At 33.7% G+C, this 14,695-nt stretch overlaps 1 protein-coding gene across 2 annotated transcripts in view; it reads right to left on the bottom strand.

Moving 5' to 3' along the window:
• The window catches only part of LOC114326713 (bumetanide-sensitive sodium-(potassium)-chloride cotransporter), a 104,562-nt gene that overhangs the window by 63,466 nt on the left and 26,401 nt on the right, over positions 1-14,695 (bottom strand). The gene's annotated exons all lie outside the window — the stretch shown is intronic.

Here is a 14,695-nt window from a genome sequence, read left to right as displayed (position 1 = left end):
AAATAATGTTTCTCCAGCATTCCAGTCGCTGGAGAAGATTTTCTCTGTGGACAATGTGGAAAAATAGGACGGAGTCAGAAAAAAATAGAAGGGTACAGAAAAAAATTGAGGAAGTCATAAATTGTTTCCCGTAGCATGGTGACAGGTAAAATTACTAGTCAATAATAAGTCCCCAGGAACAGACGATCTGACAGCAGAATGGTTTTAAGTACAATGAAGAAAACCTCTTTTGTTCTGTAGTTCTGAGTAAAGAACAAGCTGGATTCAGAGCAAACTTTGGAACCAACGATCACCTCCAAACAATAAAACAACTCATCGAAAAATCCATAGAATATAACAAGCCCTTAGTTTTAGCATTCGTAGATTTCCACAAAGCATTCGACTCAGTAGAACTCGACAGTGTTATAGAAGCACTAAACGAGAACCGCATTGATAGCCTATATTCGAGGCTAATATGCAATATATATAAAAATGCGACAAGCTCGATACAACTACACGCTAACAGCAACCAAATAAAAATCCAAAGAGGTATCCGTCAAGGGGATACGTTGTCACCTAAACTTTTCATATCGGCTCTAGAAAAAGCGATCAAAACCCTCGAATGGGGTGATAAAGGAATAAATGTGGACGGAGAGATGCTACACCACCTAAGCTACGCAGACGATATAGTCCTGATTGCAGACGATTTGGGACAAATAAAGAAAATGTTGGAAGAACCTAGTACAGCATGTCATAAGATAGGCTTAAAAATGAAAAAAAAAACAAAATATATGACGAACTTAGTACCAAGTAAACACCTTGAAATACAAAATGAACAAATAGAACTGGTAGACAAATATATGTATATCTGTGTCACGAAATTAAGATAGGTAAGGACAATCAAACAACCGAAGTATCCAGAAGAATAATACAAGGATGGGCAGCATACGGAGCTCTTAGGAACATTTTTAAGAGTGACATTCCAACTAACATGAAGAAAAAAGTTTTCGACCAATGCGTGCTACCGGTGGTGACCTATGGTGCAGAGACATTATCGCTCACAAATAAAAACGCACAAAAAATAAGAGTAGCGCCGAGAAGAATGGAGCGATCAATGATAGGGGCCACTCTGCGAGACAGGATTAGAAACGAAGATCTACGAGCTAAGACCAAAGTCATAGACGTCATTGAAAGAAGCTGTAACTTAAAATGGAAATGGGCTGGACACGTTGCCAGAACGAAGGACGGAAGATGGACTCGCAAACTAGTTGAATGGAGATCAAGAGCCGATAAACGTAGCAGAGGAAGACCACCAACACGATGGCAAGATGACTTACGAAGGACAACAAAAAACTGGGTACAGCAAGCACAAGATAGAACACTTTGGAGACAAACAGGGGAGACCTATGTCCAGCAGTGGATTGACAGAGGCTGATGATGAAGAAAACCTCAGTAGATGTCCATATTGTCCACAGAGAAAATCTTCTCCAGCGACTGAGATACTGGAGAAACATTATTTACAAGGACGAGAAGATGACGTGCTTCAGCAGTGATCCTGGACATCAGATGCTCAAGGGGTCGGTTCTGATGACGTATACGTATTTAGCGATTCCAAAAATCTGGAATCTCTAGATGACGTGCATTAGCAGTAACCATGGACACCAGGTGCTTCGGGGGTCGGTTTTGATGGCGTATTCATGTTCAGTGACCCCAAAAATCCCCGAGTAAGAAAATCTACCCTTAATATACTGATTTTGACATGTTTATCCACTTTTGGGTACATTTTATGCAGTGTTAATGCAATTATACATTTACACCCATTCTTCTATTGTAGGCCTCAACACAGTGTACATTTTTTATGTGTATTTCAATCTTTCAACTTTCAAACAAGTTATAACGTTTTTTAATTTTTTAATAGTTTTATAGCATATTATGCTCTTTATCGATTTTAAACAGGCTTACGACTCCATCTCACGAAACGGGCTATACTAAGCAATGATAGCACTAGGAATATCAGAGAAACTGATAAGATTAGTTAAAATGACGTTAACCAACACAGTCAATAAAGTCATGATAGAAGGCAGTTTTTCAAAGCAGTTTAACGTCAACAGAGGATTAAAACAAGGGGACAAGAAGAGATAATTAGAGGAGCCAACATCTAGACAAGCAGCACGATTCTTAACAGAAGACAACAGTGTGTAGGTTTTGCAGATGACCTGGTGTTTCTGACACGTTCAAGACTAGAACTTCAAAAAATGTTCAAGCAATTTGAAAAAGAAGCAAAAAATATGGTCTGACTATAAACCAAGGAAAAACCAAGTAAATGGAAATGAGAGGAGAAAATGCTGAAGAAAATAAGTGGATTACTCTAAAGACAAATGATAAAGATTATAAATTTGAGAAGGTAACTGAATTTGAGTACCTTGGAGTAACAGTTACAAATAGAGGAAAAGAAGAGAGTGAAAGATAGATAAACGGTTGTTGAAAGGTAGCAAAGCAGTGTTCATTAAACGCACTGTTGAAGGCAAAAAACCTGTCCAAGGCAGCCAAGATCCGAGCGTATGAAACAATAGTGAGACCAACGGTGTTGTATGCATGTGAAACTTGGACAATGAACCAGAAATAATAAAAAAGGCTAGAGATTTGGGAGAGAAAAATATTGAGCAAAATTTTTGGTGGTATAAAGGAGGTTAACGGGGAATGGCGCAGAATAACAAACCAGGAGCTAATGGAGATGTATAAGAAACCTAAAATAACTCAGAAAATCAAGGCACAGAGAGTTTAGATGGTTGGGCCATGTTTTACGAATGCCACAAGAAAGAAACGTCCTAAGAGTTTTATCAGCAGGAGAACAAGGGAAGAAAAGAAGAGGGGACCACGAAGGAAGTGGTTTGATGTAGTCCGGACTGACCTAGAATAAACGGATACAAAAGACTGGAGAGGACAAGTACAGGACCGCAAAAAGTGGAAGAAATTAGTCAAGACTATCGAAGACAGGGGCCTTTAAAGCCTGTAGTGCAGTTAATATATAGTTTTATAAAGTTATTTTATTGTAGCTTAGCTCTGAAGATGGCTTTGTTAACCGAAAGCGCTCAGCTAGGAATTAATTATTTTTAAACACTTCAAAAATACTTTTTTCCATTCAATCATTTGTCATAACTGTGTACAAAAACATATCAGACTTTTTTAATTAAATACATTAATTACTATTGCTTGTAGTACTTAGATATATTATAGAAACTAAGATGTAGATAACAGGGTTCACCAACGTGAAGGTGAGGTTGACATTTGAGAAGGAGAGGATATTTGAGACACATCACTACTCCAACAGAACCCCAATCTTGATATTAATCTATTGTAAAATCAAATAACGTCACAATAGTACCCATGTTTAGCTTAATTACCTTAATTACTATTTCTTGTAGTACTTAAGATATGGAAACCCTTATCATATATAACTAGTGCAACACATTAGAAAAAATAGTATAATTTTTAAAATCTTTTATTGACTAATATGTATATTATGATAAATTTATTTACTTATGTCTGCAGAATAAATTATAGTAGACAATTTTAAATTTCCCCCCATTACCAGAGAACGGCAGTTCTCGCCAGTGGCGCACACCCACACCCCCCTACACGCGACACTATATACACACGAAATTTTCGATTTTCTAAATCTGATGGAATTCAAAATTGTAACAACTCCCATCTTGAAGTTCAGGAAAATACTCATCCATTCATATATCAACCATCCATTTTGGCCCAAGGGTGTGGATTTTACGGCCCTTCCTATTTAGGGCCTGTTTTTCGTTCTCGTCCCCAAAACTCACAAAAACTTCGAAAATTTAAGCCCGACCTTTGCTGCTTCTAATAGTACTGATCATTATCTTTCCAACGCATGTCTAATTTTGAAAATCGGTTATACCATTCAAAAGTTACCGAGCTCAGAAATATGACTCAATGTCTATTTAAAAAAGGGAAAATGTTTGTGGATATGTATGTATGTGGCTGGAAAAGTTAAACCGATCTGAATTTTCTTTTCTGTGTTTGAAGAGAGGGTCAGGGTCGATTCAGAACCGGTGTAGTTTGTGATTTTTGACTACCCATAAGCCAGCTATAGGACTTGGTAGTTACAAAACGGTATATTTTTGGGGGTATATATCTTCGGTTCAAGAAGAGCCAGGAGAACCGCAAATACACCAAATTAATAGTGTTGAGTTAAGCTTTCAAATCGCGTTTAAGCCGTCAGGATCAGACATAAACACGGCTCAGTATCGCCGAAAAACTGAAAAACACAACTTTGAAAATTTTGGTTTTTCGACAATTACTCAAAATTTCACCCTATGAATTGCGCCAATAACTGAGCGTTTGTAGAAGGACTCTAAACGAATCTGACTGTGTATAGCTCATATCCAGGAAAATTCGAATTTTTAAGTTATAGGCTTCATAATTATGCTCAAATCTATTTCCTATGAGAAAAACGGTTTTTCAAGCTCAATAATTCCTGTAATACCTTCAGTTATCATACTTGACCTTAGACGCATCAGATACTACTTGTCAATACGTTTCAAACTCATGTTTAGTGATCAAAATCGGTTAAGCCGTTTAGAAGTTACGACGCTAAATTTGATCTGGCAACGGGCAATCCGAGTTCATTAACCGGCTATCCCAATATTTTTTTTCAATCTATTTCGAGTAGAAAAAAATCTAGTGTACATTCGATGGACACTACATCATTTGGGAGATAATGCGACAAAGGCGAGCATTTATAAAGCTTAACGTGTAATCGAGAAAAATTGCATTCAACTTCATACATTTAATTTATAAAAAAAAAACTTTGAAAAACTCCTGATACAAGAATAAAAAACCGCTAAACGCCGTAAAAATGAGTGGCGCATACAATATTCCAGCTACAAAAGATCTGATATGAATATTACGTGGCGCGAAAATGTATTTTCATTTTGATGCAAAATAAAATTTTAGTCTTATTTTAAAAGATTTTTCCATAATATTTGCTAAATTTGAAGTAAACGCGCCACAAAAGAGTTTCAAAATTCAAACTGTATCAAAGTTACTCTTTTGTGGCGCGTTTTACTTCAAATATAGTAAATAAATTCTCGCGCCACGTAATATTCATATCAGATCTTTTGTAGCTGGAATATTGTATGCGCCACTCATTTCTACGGCGTTTAGCGGTTTTTTATTCTTATTTCTATATTATAGACTTTTTCTGACATGATCCTGAACACAATGCAAAAAGGTGTAAGTCTCTAGGTGCTGTATTTAAAAATCGATTTGTTCCAGTGTGTTTTGTTCTAAATGCCCTTTTCTAATATATTCATTAAAGATGTGGTTATCATTAAAATAACATGACATTTTTTTTGTATTTCGTGGAATTTTTTACCGGATATGTATGAGACAATGTCAGATTAATGTTAATAGTAGTGGAGGCAAGTATAATTTTGCAGTTACTCGAGCGTTATGGAGACCTATTGGGTTGTGAAGATTAGGTCCTAAATCCAGAGAAAGTTAAGTTTTTTATTTTAATTTTCCATTTTCAACAATACTTTTCTCCGATTATAGCGCCATCTATCCATAATTCTAAAAAATGTCTCGAATAAAAGTTGCTTATTTTTACGTAAGGAATCCAAATCTGCAATAAAAATGGGGGCTCCTACTTAAAATTTTAAATTAACATCCCACCCCTACTCCGTGGGTAGTCGTGTCAATCGATAGATTTTTAAAAAATATTGAACACGTATTTTTCAGTTTTTTGATCTGTTGTTCATTTCGCGAAATATCGCGAGGTTCCTATTTAAAATTTAAAAGTTAGCCCCCACCTTTTTTTTTAATTTTAATTCACTAAGAACTTTCCAAAAAAACTTATAGCAATTCTTAATAAGCCATGCCTTTTATTAAGTACGTGAATTTACACAATGCTTAGCTCTAATTATTTAGAAGATGTCCAATGTCTGGGGCGAATTTTAAAATTGTATCATTGACATGATTTATAGAATAATTGTTGGCGACTTATTATGTATTTGTGTTGTACTATACAGGGTGAGTCACCACTAACGGGACGGAAGATTACAGCGAAATGGTAAAAGATTTGAAAAAAAATTTAAATCAGTAGTTTGTAAGTTGATAAAATCTACATTTTAAAATTATTCTGAAATATACAGAGTGTCCCAATAAATGGCGGCGTATCAAAGTTATATTTTTTCTTATGGAACACCCTATATTTTATTGCATTTTTTAATTGTCCGCAAAAAATAAGGTATAGTTTCATAAGGCTTCCCTGTACCTATGTACAGAGTGTTCTGAGTTATGTTGACTTTTCTTAAAATGTAAAGTTTTAAAAGAAAGCTTATTCTCAAGTTATTTAAGAAATTATAAAAAAATTACTTTTACATTTAAATATCTGGATATTGGTTGAATGTATTTCATGATTAATTATTACACATTTATTTACAGGGTGTTTAAAATTTACAGTTATATTATTGGATTATTTAATGTGTCATATAATTCTTATTTTAAATGGAACACCATGTATAATAATAAACAATTATACTAAACAATTTTACCTCTTTTGAATGGTATATGGATGTCCTATACCTAGGTCTCATAGTTTTTGCGTAATTTAGAATTATTTAAATTCCTAATCTGTAAATCGATTTTAAAACAAAAGATGTAGTTAATTAATGGCATTGTATGACATTGTCATCTTATGACAGTACGATCTGGTAATTATTTTATAATTAATGTATCTCATGATTGATTATTACACATTTATTTACAGGATGTTCAATATTTACAGTTTCATTATTGGATTATTTAATGTGTCATATGATGCGTATTTTAAATAAAACACCATGTACCTATATTAATAAATTATTGTACTAAGTACAGGTTCCTCTTTCGAGTGGTATAGGGATGTTCTATAACTAGGAGTCATAGTTTTTGCGTAATTTACAATTTTCTTAAACGGTAAATTGATTTTAAAAATAATATTTATAGTCACTATCTATTTTTAAACTGTACGAAATAAATGTTTGTTTACTGTATCATAATGAAATGAAAATTATGTCTATTTACTAGAGGTAAATATAGAGGTAGGTATATTGGTCTGTATACAATACATTAAAAAAATCAGGATATTCTATAAAGTCTAAAGTCCATAAACGATAAGTTAAATATTTATCATAATCCTGTTTGGTCTAATACTGATGTAGTTGAGTTTTATACGGATAATAGTGGTTTCTCTTAAGTATTCTAACAGTCGTTTGACTGATTTACAATTCACCCGAAATTTTTTCTTTACTAGTATTTGGGTTTTCCGTAACAGAAAGCAGGACATCAAGCTCCTTGTCGTCATTACAAATAACTGGTTTATTTTTATTTAACATTTATTATTTTATTTCTGTATGCAACGTTACCAGTAGCACGAAATCTATTGAAATCTCTCAAAAACGTCCTTTTATGTCCTCCGATGTCTTCTATCAGGATACTTTTGAGCGTAAACTTAAGAAGGTAAGATACAATTTTGCAAATACTCCCCAATGCAAAGTACCTACCATGTCTACTCTTTCGTCGATAACGTGATTATTCATTTTAAGGAACAATTAAATTTGAATATCATACACGGATGTTTATATTTTTGATAATTACCAGACCGTACTGTCATAAAATGACGATGCCATACAATGAGATACATCTTTTGTTTTAAACTCGATTTACAGATTACTAATTTAAATAATTGTAAATTATGCAAAAACTACTAGACCTAGGTATAGGACATCCATATACCATTCGAAAGAGGTGACTCCGTTTAGTATAATGTTGTATTAATATATATGGTGTTCCATTTAAAATAAGCATCATATGACACATTGAATAATCCAATAATGAAACTGTAAATGTTGAACACCCTATAAATAATTGTGTAATATTTAATCATAAAATACATTCAACCAATATCCAGATATTTAGATGTAAAAGTATTTTTTTCATAATCTCTTAAATAACTTGAGAATAAGCCTTCTTTTAAAACTTTACATTTTAAGAAAAGTCACCATAACTCAGAACACTCTGTACATAGGTATAGTGAAGCCTTATGAAACTTATTTTTGCTGACAAGTAAAAAATGCAATAAAATATAGGGTGTTCCATAAGAAAAAATAAACTTTGATACGCCGCCATTTATTGGGACACCCTGTATATTTCAAAATAATTTTAAAATGTAGATTTTATCAACTTACAAACTACTAATTTAAAATTTTTTTCAAATCTTTTACCATTTCGCTGTAATCTTCCGTCCCGTTAGAGGTGACTCGCCCTGTATATTATTTTTGTTTGTAACTGTAGTGTTATAATGTTTATTGTATCTTTTTGACATGCCCTATGCATACGTGTATGTAACCAAGGGTTAATAAAATTATCTATCTATCTATCTACCTGTGTCCGTGGGAAATGTGTTTGGTATCATTCGATAGATTTTTAAAAAATATTGAACCTGTATTTTTCAGTTTTTCGGTCTGACGTTTATTTCGCAAAATATTCGTTTTTTGTGAAACTTTGTGACTCGTCCAGTTCCTTATGTCCCGCTCAAATAATTGAAATATGCACTATTCTGCATAATATGCTTAACTTACCTTATTTTAATCTGACGATTTCGAGTTTTTCTAAAGATAGATTTTTTTGGGACCCCCTTAACGAACTCCCTTGTATTAAGAGTCCATATATGGTAGGAGTATATTTACAGTGTATAAGGATTCTCCCCATGTGATTTTCTGACGCGCTGGAGTAATTGCAAAAATCCCCGCTTGGGCTCCCCTACCATTAAGAATGAATATTTTAGAGGCGAATTACGTCAAATTATTATTTAATATATAATAAAAAATGTATGGTCATATCTATTATTCACAATTAAGAACAGCTGATCCGTTGATCGCTAAATCGCATATTTTTGCGTCCGTCAGATCGTACATGTAATTATTACAATTTTTTATTGCAACCACTGAGCATTTGAATAAACAACAAATTTTGATACGCATGGCTAAAGTCAGGAAATCTCAAGCACAGTATATTACTTAAAAAACATTATAATTGTTTAAAAAATAAAATCCTATTCTTAAATAATAATTTTTATCTTCTTCTTTATGTGCCTCGTCCATTAAGGACATTGGCGATCATCATGGCATATTTAACTATGTCTGCAGCGGTTCTGAAGAGTTCTATTTTTTCACTCCATTGCTTTAAATTTTTCAACCAGGATGTTCGTCGTCTCCACGGTCCTCTTTTTTCTTCCACTTTCCCTTCTATAACTAATCAAATCAACTCATATTTTTTATTTCTTAGTATGTGACCAAACTAGCTAATTTTTCTTTCCCTCATAGTATTGAGTATTTCTTTTTATTTTTATCTTTCTGAATATTTTCATATTTGATAAGGAAAAAATTCCTGTACTGGCTGTATACCATAAATCACAAAAAATAAAAACCTTATCTTGTAAAAGGTATATTAAAAATCCCTAAAAAGGGCTGTATCACAACAAAACGTTTTCGGAATCAATATTTCGTCATCAGTGTTATCACCTAAAATAAGTATAACTCTATAAGTAAAACAAACGTGAGGTTAAATTTTGACAAAAATAAAAAATAAATAGATAGTTATACTTACAGGTTTACATGCTTTAAGCCACCAAAATGTACGGGTAAAAACCCTTAAATTGATATTAAACAGTTGGAGTTACATTATGTTATCTAATTTTAAAGGATGTTAAAAATATTTCCAGATTAACCCCTGGTATCACATGACATCAACCATATTGTTTGGGAAATTATAGGTAGAACCTTACATGGCAGAGTTTAGGTGACAACTGACCGGAATGGCCCTCTGAAGTATGTCAGCACTAGACTGACACCGTACCTTGACAGAATGTAATAATATGTGTAGTTACTTCAGCCAAAAGAATTTAAATTTTATGTTAATATTTAAAATAATAAAAGTTTTTTTTTCACTACTGTTATTATTTTAAATATTAACATAAAATTTAAATTCTTTTGGCTGAAGTAACTACACATATTATTACATTCTGTCAAGGTGCGGGTCAAGGTACCGTGTCAGTCTAGTGCTGACATACTTCATGGGGCCATTCCGGTCAGTTGTCATCTAAACTCTGCCATGTAAGGTTCTACCTACAATTTCCCAACCAATAAGGTTGATGTCATGTGATGCCAGGGGTTAATCTGGAAATATTTTTAACATCCGTTAAAATCAGATAATATAATGTAACTCCAACTGTTTAATATCAATTTAAGGGTTTTACCCGTACATTTTGGTGGCTTAAAGCATGTAAACCTGTAAGTATAACTGTCTATTCACTTTTTTACCTTTGTCAAAATTTAACCTCACGTTTGTTTTAATTATAGAGATATACTTATTTTAGGTGATAACACTGATGATGGAATATTGATTCCGAAAACGTTATGTTGTGATACAGCCCTTTTTAGGGATTTTAAATATACTTTTTACAAGATAAGGTTTTTATTTTATTATTTCCATATTTGTTACGTGTTGTGTCCACGATATTTTCCATATTCTTCGATAACACCACATCTCGAACCTGGCAAGTTTTTTCAGTTGCGTCCGTAATTGTCCAGGCTTCAACTCCATATAAAGGGACAGAGAATACGTAGCATCTCAATACTCTAGTTCTAATTTCTATTCACAGTTTTCCATTGCATAATACTGTTATCATCTTATTGAAAGCGCTTCTGGCTATCTCAATGCCGTCTTATTTCGAGGCTGCGGTCCCACTGATCATGTAGTTCACATTCCCAAATAAATGTATCTGGGTACTTTCCTAAGGTACTAGTACACTTTAGAAGACCAAAAATAATAATTTTTTTCAAGAATTTTTTTTTTCAGAACCTTTATTAGAAATGAACGTAATACTTGTTACATATTAATATCTAGCTCTTAGAAAGTACATAAAATTTATATCTGTTTTCATTTATTCACGTACACTAATATTGTAGAGGGCGAAAAAGTCGATGCCTCGAAAAATGATGGCGGACAGTTAATCTCAGGATTTAGGGATGGCGATTGTTGACGAAACACCGGTTTTCGGTTATACCGGTTTATTTTACCTATGGTTTAACCTAGCGGTTATTACCGGTCAAAAAAACCGGTTGTTCCAAAAACCGGTGTTCGGTTTTTTAGTCACAGCCAATACCCAATAGGTTACATTTACATTGCGCTTCAGTTTGCGATACTCCATTCGAATGGATATCAGTCCATATCAGTATAGCATTCAGTCATCAGTGTTGTGAAATCGGTTTCAGTCAGCTTAAAATTTCTCATTTTCGCGCGGTGGGCGAAAAATTTTCACATTTTTTCTCTGAATTCAGTATTTTTCCACTTACCCGGTTTTTCACCGGTTATTACTTTAAAAAGAAAAAACCGATTATAACCGTGACAAAAAAACAACCGGAAAACCCGCATATTGCAGAAGAAAAAAACCGGTTTTAGGTTATAACCGGTAGGTTTTTCCCATCGACTCAGGATTGGGATATCTGAAACAAAAAAATCGTACTGCGTTTGAAAAAGAAAGGTTTCTTACGTGACAATTTACCACAATTTGACCAAAAAATAAAAAATAAATATTTTTAACCATGAAAAACTGAAGAAAAACGGGCGATTCTTCATAAAATTTTTTCAAATTTCCGTAAAATCTTTTTTTTTGCGGAATTTTTCACTAATGGTGGTAAATTGTTACGAAAGAAACCTTCCTTTTTCAAATGCCTTACGATCTTTTGCTTCAAAGATCCTAATCCTGAGATTAACTATCCGTCATCGGAACTACTTTTTTCGAGGCCTCGACTTTGGCGCCCTCTACAATATTAGTGTACGTGCATAAGTGAAAAAAGATATATTTTTTGTATTCTCTACGAGTTAGATATTAATATGTAAAAAGTTTTATGTTCATTTCTAATAAAGGTTCTAGGGAAAAAAATCTTGAAAATATGCTTATTTTTGGTCTTCTAAAGTGTACTAGTACCATACATAGATTGTTTCGTCTTCAGTCGTGTTCTTACTCACAATCATGATTTTTTTTGTGTTCAGAGCCAATCCATACCTCTCGTATGCGTAGTGCGATCAACCAAAACTTGCAGCCCTTATCTGCAGTCCGCAAGGAGTGTTGTATCGTCTGCATATCTGACATTATTCATTACTATTCCGTTAATTGGTATGCCTTCATTGATGTCTTCTAATTCTTCTAGTGATATAGTTTAGATACTTAACCTTGTCACGTTAACTGTATTTTTTCTTGAGCATATTAGGTATTTTGTTTCATTTTGATTTAATTTTAAACCCCTTTTGGATACTTCCTAACTTCGCACAATTTCGCAAATTCTTATTTTAAACTGTTTATGTTTCTGCTAATCAATGCTATGTCGTCAGCGTACGCCACAAGTTGATAGGTGTACCGTTGATTGATAAATATACAGAATAAATATAAATATAGAAAGTTGAGTTATCATCAATGATTGCACCTTTTATTGCGGTAGATCTTATCATTCCGTCTAAGTATAGCGACATTCAATAGTGACGTTGATAGAGAGTTGCCCTGTCGTACTTCAGTTGCTGTTTTTATATTTTTGTTAATGCCTTCATCTGTTAATATCGCTGTCGTCGATCCTTTACACATTACATAGTTTCCCACCTTTAGATGTATCGGACATCGGGGGATATGACAACCATCCCTGTGACAAGAGAATTTTATAAAATAATTATCCTGCCATGGACGTATAGACGTGGGATCCATGTAATCTAATGTAAATTTATAGGTTCCTATCGATAATTTTACATCTCTACTAGTTTCATCCCTTTTTATTCCACAGCGTATTATGCTTTCCATATTTTGTGTTACTTTGTCGCTTCGCGCACTCATCACATCACTGTAGAAAAAATCCTAGTAAAGATATTAAAAGCTACTCTAGTTTGGGAAGGAAATATTACGAAACTTTGTACTGGAATCTTTGTATTGAATAATTATTGAATCTGAGTACCTGAATCGTTGCCAATCCATGTTAATTGAAAAAGTTACCTCAACTATCTACATATATTGGTATAATAAAACAACTGATCAAATTAGATAAGGCAGATAAACTATGATTAATTATTTATATTATTAAACTATTGTAGTAGTGTAAACAAGAAATTATTAAAAATATTAATTGCAGTCCTCATTATCCCATATCGATGTTTTGCAAGTAATAATTGGACTTCGTAAGTCCTAGGTTTTCAGCCAAAGTGACCAAAAGTAGGACCGGAAATCGATATTTGAACTTTTCGAGTAACTTTGATAGACGATTTCACTAATTTTGAGTCATTTTTACTAAACTTTCGGTCATACTTGTTTAAACGGGAATGATTATATGGTTAAAATGTTAATATGGTAGGTGCTCTTTTATGACATGGAAGAATGGACATTAAAAATAAACACAATGAATAAGCTAGATGCATTTGAGTTGTGAATTGATCGACGGATCCTTAAAGTTCCCTGGACCACACGATTAACAAATGAAGAAATCCTGTGAATAATTGGTACAGAACGACAACTGCTATGCACAATTAAACAGAGAAAAATGGCATACCTGGAGCACGTAATTAGAAACGAAAGATACTAATTTCTGAAAACCCTAATAGAAGGAAAGATCGAAGGAAGAAATGGAGTGTGCAGGAAAAAAATGTCATGGCTCCGTAATGGCAAACAATGGACAGGACTAAGCAACATAGGAGACCTAGTACACACTGCAAGGGATAGAAAAAATGGTCAAATGTGATCGCGAATATCCATTAATGGATTGCATAAGAAGAAGAAAGATGTTTCAAATTATCAAAAAAATTGAAACGATATCGTCATAGTACTTGTCAAAATAATTAAAATACGGTGTTACGTGTTCTAAATTACAATAATTATTATTGTAGTGCATATTTCGGTATTACAGAGTAATGGAGAAATAGATGGAGATGCATGCAGTAGAATTAGGGCTGGATGGATGAAGTGGAAAGAAGTGAGTGGTGTGTTGTGTGACAGAAAAATTCCAATGAAGCTGAAGGGAAAATTCTATAAAACAGCCATAAGACCGGCTATGATGTACGGAACTGAATGTTGGGCAGTGAAAAAGAAAGAGGAACAACGAATGCATGTGGCGGAAATGAGAATGCTTAGATGGATGAGTGGAGTGACAAAGAAGGATAAAATTAAAAATGAGTATATTAGGGGAAGTCTAGGTGTGGCACCAACTGATGCCAAAATGAGAGAGCATAGGTTAAGATGGTTTGGTCATGTTCAACGTCGAGATGTTAATCACCCAATACGAAGAATTGATGAAGTGCAGATTCCTGGAAGGAGTAGGAGAGGAAGACCAAAGAAGACCTGGGGGGAGACGATAAGGCAGGACATGTTGGTAAAGGGAATTAACATTGATATGACCCAAGATAGAATTGTGTGAAAAAATGCAATTAGGGAAGCCGACCCCGCATAGGGATAAGGCAAAGAGAATGATGATTATTGTAGTGCATATTATAAAGGTATATTAACATTAAGAATATTGTTAAGGTCAGTGCAAAAGTTACTTTCTAAGCCGAACCTGATTTTGGAAAATCCGTTACACGCATTCAAAATAACTGAAGTATACACTGT

Source organism: Diabrotica virgifera, chromosome 5 (assembly GCF_917563875.1).
Source record: "Diabrotica virgifera virgifera chromosome 5, PGI_DIABVI_V3a".
Lineage (NCBI taxonomy): Eukaryota > Metazoa > Arthropoda > Insecta > Coleoptera > Chrysomelidae > Diabrotica > Diabrotica virgifera.
Note: the sequence above shows the minus strand (reverse complement) of the source record. Positions and strands in the feature narration are given on the sequence as shown.